We start from the raw sequence: 6,310 nt of genomic DNA, 5'->3' as shown, positions 1-6,310 counted from the left end.
GCTCCTCTTCTTGGCAAAACTTTGAAGAACTGTTATCTATTCTCTATCTCCTCTTGCATTGTCTTCTGGACCCATTGCTCCACTGAAATAATCGGCTTTGTCAAAGTTATTACATTGCCAAGCATAGTAGACATTTTTCGTACTATTAAATCCCAGTTTGGGGGCATCTGGGTGGCTCAGTTGGTTAAGCGTCTGCCTTCAGCTCAGGTTGTGATCTCAGGGTCCTGGGATCCAGCTCTGTGTTGGGCTCCCTGCTCAGTGGGGAGTCTGCTTCTCCCTTTCCATCCGCCTGTCCCCACCGCCCCCCCACTGACTCCTCTCTTTCTCTCTCTCTGAAATAAAATCTTTTAAAAAATTCCAGTTTTTAGGGGCGCCTGGCTGACTCAGGTGGTAGAGTATATGGCTTTTTTTTTTTTTTTAAGATTTATTTATTTTAGAGAGAGAAACAGTGGGGGTGGGGGGAGCAGAGGGAGAGAGAGCAGCCTAAGCAGGCTCTATGCTGAGCATGGAGCCTGACACCAGGCTGCATCTCACAGTCCTGAGATCACGCCCTGAGCCGCCACCAGGAATTGGATGCTTAACCACTGAAGTGCCCCAAGCATGTGGTTCTTTATGTCAAGTCAGGAGTTCAACCCCATGGTGGGCATAAAGCCTAATTTAAAAAACAAAACAAAACAAAACAAAAAAACAGTTTTTAGTATTGGAGGCAACTGACCAAAATAACTTCCTGGAAATAATTTTTTTCCTTGTCTACCATGACACTCAATGGGCTTGTTTTCCTCCTGTCTTTTTGACTGCTACCTCCCAAGTTTTTTGCTAAATGTTAGTGTCACCAATGCTTAGGTCTCTGTCTCCCTTCTACCTATGTGATCTCATCTCGTCCCATCTATATGCTGAAGAATCCCAAGTTTATATTCTTCGCCCGTGTTCTCCCCTGGGCTCCAGAGCTGTATCTCTGACTGCCTGCCTGACATGCCTCCAATGTCTAACATGCAGCTCACGCTGAATCCCTGATCTTCTCCCACTCAAACTCCCAGTGTTCCCTATCTCGGAAAATAACACCACCATTCATGCAGTTATCCTCCCCGTGTAATCCATTGGCTATACTGCCACATGTGTCTTTCTCCTCCTCTCCACTTCCACTGCCCTGGGTCAAGCCTCCTGAAAGATTTTACTACTTCCCTTCTTCCTACCAACTACATTCTCCACACAGTCACAGAATGATCTTTCTAAACTGTCGATCAGATCAGGCCTCTTGCTGCTTACCCTCCATCCCCTGAGGTTGCTAAATGCAAACAGAACGAGATCAAACTTTCATATGTCTTCCCTGCCAAGCTTCGTGCTCTGGTCCTTGCCTGCTCCTCTGATTCATTGCGTTTCACTCTCCCCGCATGAAGCTCTGACGACGCCGGCCTTGCTGTTCCTGGAGCATACCAAGGTCATTCTTAACTCCGATCCTTTGCACTTGCTTTCCTCGAATAGCTGTCCCCCTTCTTTCCATGGCTGATGCCGCCTTTGGCAGGTTCTGCTTACATGTATTGCTGCCCATGCCTGCCCCCACTTCACTTTCTGGATCAGCATTTATTTTCCTCACAATACTTATCTATTTAACATTCTCTTATTTGCGTGTGCTTATCATTATCTTACCCACTAGAAGACAGACCCCTTACCACCAAAGTTCTTTTTCTGTCTTGTTTACCACTGTCTCTTACTAGGTAAATATTCACTGACTGGATGACTGGCAGATCACACACTGGCAGCTTTCTGGGCCAGTGAGTGGGTCATGGGTTGGGCCTGTACTCAAGAGATTCTCCAGAGGACGTCCTTGCCACTCAGTGGCCCCTGGGCAAACAGGCCTTCCTAACTAGGCTTTCAGCATTCACAAACCAGCCCTTGGTTTGTAAGAGATATTAAAGTCATGCTTGCTGGCCTGGGTGGCTCCGTTGGTTAAGCCTCTGACTCTTGATTTTAACCCAGGTCACAATCTCAGGGTCGTGAGATCGAGCCCTGCGTCGGGCTCTGTGCTGGGTGTGGAACCTGCTTAAGATTCTCTCTCCCCCTCTGCCCCTCCTCTCTCTTTCTTTCTCTTTCAATAAATAAAAAAATAAAAATAAAAAATAAAGTTATACTTGCCTTGCCCTCCTTGATGTCTCCCCAAGTCTGGCTCCTAGAATGTTCTGCATCTCAGGGTCTGGCCTGGAGCTCCATGGGTAGCCAGCTGGCAGGCTGGGCTGTGGGCCTCTCAGTCAGATTGTTCTCTCTTGTGGTTTTTGCCCCAGTGTGCTAGGCTCCACATGCCACGCTGGTGCTGGTGTCCTTTGGTTCCCCTAGGGAGGACATAGCGGGAGATAGTAGGTCATGCCTGTCATGATTTTGTCATCTACAAAACAGCCCTCGATGGCCTACACTGCCCTGCTTTTGACCGAGCCTACCTCGCCCCTGTTGCCAGGACTTGTGTGCGTGAACTTGATTTCACAGAGGGACGCTGTGGCCTACAGGGCTGGAGGGCTACTTCCAGGGTTACACTGCGGGTGTGTAGTCAAGCTGTACTGGCATTCAGCCTCTGATGGTCACACCAGGGATCTGGACAGGACTCTTGGTCCTGGAGAGGGGAGAGGGCAGCTTCTGGAGGCATTGCAGTGAGGGGGCAGGCTCCGTGAATGGCCCTCTGGCACCATCTGCTGGCCAGAGCCAATCAGTGCTTGGGGACGGGTCAAGGCCGGACTGTAGGGCAACCCCCTCCCTGTCCCTGCCTTTGCTGGGCCCTGTGAAGCCACTCTGGGTACCCATGTATCCCCATGGACTTTCCCTCTGGGGGGAGCTGGAACAGAGGGTAGCCCATGCTCTTCTGGTAAGCTTTGACTCATCTGTGGTGAGTCAGCCAGACCTAGGTTCAGTCCCACCTCCCCACTCCCCAGCTGTGTGGCCTGGGACAGGTTACATACATAAGCCATCGCAGCTTCACGGGCAAGCCCACTCCGGGTTGATAACTCTTCAATGCAGCCTGCACCCACGGGTCTCTGATGGTGTTGGGCACAGATATGGGTCAGGAAGTTTTTCCTTCTTCCATTTAGGTGTGGATGCCCCTTTTGCCTAGAGCTTCCATAGCAGCTCCCAAGGATGGGTCCATAGCCCACCACGGGAGGCCCTGTGCTGGCTGGCTGAGATAGAAGCAAGGAAGCTGGTGAGCAGCCCTCTCTGCAGCTATGTCCAAGGCCTCAGCTGGACTCTTGGGCCCTGAGCAGGTAAGTCCTCCCTGGGCAGAGGAGCCTTGCAACAATCTCCCACCTTCCTTCCCAACATCTCGCATTACTCCTCCAGCCTTGGTTGTGAAGGGTTGGGCAACCATGTGAAAGAAGAGGCTACAGGGGCTCAAAGTTCCTTGAGGAATCGACACTGGCACCATGCTGAGCATGCAACATACATTGTCACCTTTTATGCCCCTCCCTTCATTTAAAAAAACTTGATATATTACTAGTACACAGATATGATTATTGTTCAGTGAAATTTTATACATGCACACACTCATGGAACTATCACCTGGACCAAGATCAGAGAATTTCTAGTATCCCAGAAGCTTCCCTCATCTGCTAAAGTTTAACTATTACGCTATCGTCTCTAAATCAGTTTTTGCCTGTTTTCAGTCTTCATTTCCGTGGACTCAGACAGTAAGTACTCCTGCATCAGGCCTCTTTTGTTCAACCTTATGTCTGTGACAGTCATCCATGCTGTTGTTGAGATCAGTAGTTTCTTTTTCCTTACTGTTTACTCCTCCACTGGGTGAATATACGAGATTATTTTTTCATTTACAGTTGATGGATTTGCTGTGAACATTCTTAAGCATACCTTTTGGTGGACATTAGAATGTGTTCCTGTTGAGTATTTGTCCGTAATTGGAATTACTGAGCCATTGCGTGTGAAGACACTGCCAGTTTTCTGGTGTGCCAACCTGCACTCCCACCAGCTACATGGGAGACTTACGATTGCCACATCCTCGGTACGGCCAGGCTAGTAAGTTCGGCCCTCCTGGTGACTAAGATAATTAATTTTCACAAAAATCCTGTGAGGCAGGTCCTGCTATCAGCCCCATTCTACAGATAAGAAGACTGAGGCTACAAAGAGGAAGCCACCTATCCCACCCCGATGACACAGGATGTGGGCTGCGAGTGGGTAGCAGCGGTCTTCAGATTCCTTGTGCACCTTGGCCATATGTAATTTTAAAGTCAGAAAATGTGAGTATGCCAAAATGATAAGTCTTGTATTTTCTTATTTTCTATCTATTCCATTTGATAGCATAAATGCAATGTGCTTACTTCCCGGCACAGTCAGTTGAGTGTATGATCATTCAGGCATTTCAGGGGTACACTCAATCACGTTGAGGGTCCCTGTCCCTCTTCTGTTTAGGGTCAGAGCAACAGCCTGCAGAGCTTATGTAGTCATGGCATGGAGTGGGAGGTGAGGGTTGGAGGCTGTCTGGTCATTGGTCATCATCCACCTTCCTGTACTGCTCAGTTAGGCAAGCACACCCCCCCCCCCAGGCCAGTTGTGAGCTGTCATCCTTGGTTTCTGCTGTGCCCATGGAGCTGCATTTGTGCCATGGCTTCTGGCTTAGATGGTGTAGGTTCACCTAGGTTCATCTAAGTTCCCTTGATTATATCACACAAGCCCCTTCCTGGTCATCTATCCCCTCTTTGAGCAACTTCCATGCTGTTTTAGGGCTTCAGTACACATTTATAGGGTCTCTGGGATCCCTACACATTAGGCATGAGCCTGAGACACTTCTAGGCCCACCTGCCTAGGCACACCCAGCTGCTATTTCTACATAACTGATCCCATATTTTCTCATCATGGAAGACTTCGGACCTTTCTCACAGACCAAGGCATAGATTCTCTCTGGTCTCAGAGCCTGCAAACCTTTCTGGGGTTCCTAAGTTCTCCCTATCCCTGAGCAGAGAGGATGGGGGAGGGGTGGGGGAGAGTTCTCAGAGACCCACCCCAGTAACTAACTGCAATGCTCTCTTTGCTGCAACTTTCCCCCCACCCCTATCCTTTTGAAAAATTGGTTTTGGTATCATCATACCTTCTTTTTCCTAACTCTGCTGTTGCTGGCATACAATTTAAGATTGAGTCATTCAGCCTCCTGGGCTTTCAGTGCTCCAAAAAACCTTCTTGCTCTAAAAAGTTCATTTATTCTGAGAGTTCATTTTGCAAATCAAGATCCAATATTTTGACTTTTTTCTTTGCATTCAGCCCTCTCTCTTCTGGAGTAATAAGGTAGTCTGATCTTTAGATGGAAGAATTAGAGTTTGGAAAAAGGAAGAAGGAAGGTCGGCGATCTCGCGGGGACTGGATTACTTCTTACCTTACATGCTGTCCTATGGGCTGGAACACACCTTGAGTTCAGTCTGTCCCATGGGTAGGTGCCTGACAAAGGGAGTGTGAACTCAATTCTGGGCAGCAAAGTCCCATTTTAGATGCGCTGAGGGAGCTGGTCCTCATAGGATTTCTCCTGTGAACACCTGACAGCAATGAAACTCAATATACAAGGGGAGGTAATTTTGGAAAAGAATACATCATAAAAAGCAGATTTTCCCACCTGGACTTTAATGGGAGCCCTTTAGCTTCCCTGCAAGTAGTATGCTGGAAACAGTAGTAAATCAGAAAGTATTCCTGGCATTCATTTGAGGGATGTAGCTAAAATTCAGTATATGGGCTCTGGTGGCACCAGCATAGCTGGGGCTGGAGCTTCAACCTTTTTCCACAAGGGCTGTGTGACAGTGGAAATGTCCCTTCTCTTTGATTTTATTTCCTTCCTCTGTAGAACAAAGAGCTTTGATTACATGGTTTGTGGAGTGACCAAAGTTAGGACAAGACCTCGACCTCCTGAGGGTCAGCTTTGAAGCCAGAGGAACCCCCCTTCCCTCGCACTCTTACTCACCAAGGGGACCCTGTGGTGACTGGTCCTTCCTGACCTGGCTGGTGATTATGGATAAATGGGGGGGGGGGGTGTGAGTGGTCACCAACCTGCACCCGACAGTCCCGCACCTGCCTTGTTCATCGTGAGAGGAGAGTCTGAAGGACGGGAGGGTTGATTCAGAAAGTGTGGGGCTAAATGCATCACCTTTGACAGACACTCCTGGCCCCTTTTTAGCAGTAATTAATCACTGAGCCCCCCCCCCCCCCCACTACAGAGGTTTCTCAATTATCCTGGGCTTAAGAATCACTTGGAGAACTTGTTTAAAAGGCAGAAAAACCTGCTGCCAGGGAATCAGTTTCATTAGATCAAGAGTGGACCCAGGAATCTGCATTT

This window comes from Ursus arctos, unplaced genomic scaffold (genome assembly GCF_023065955.2).
Source record: "Ursus arctos isolate Adak ecotype North America unplaced genomic scaffold, UrsArc2.0 scaffold_5, whole genome shotgun sequence".
Lineage (NCBI taxonomy): Eukaryota > Metazoa > Chordata > Mammalia > Carnivora > Ursidae > Ursus > Ursus arctos.
The sequence above is the reverse complement of the archived record's forward strand: the minus strand, read 5'-3'. Positions refer to the sequence as shown.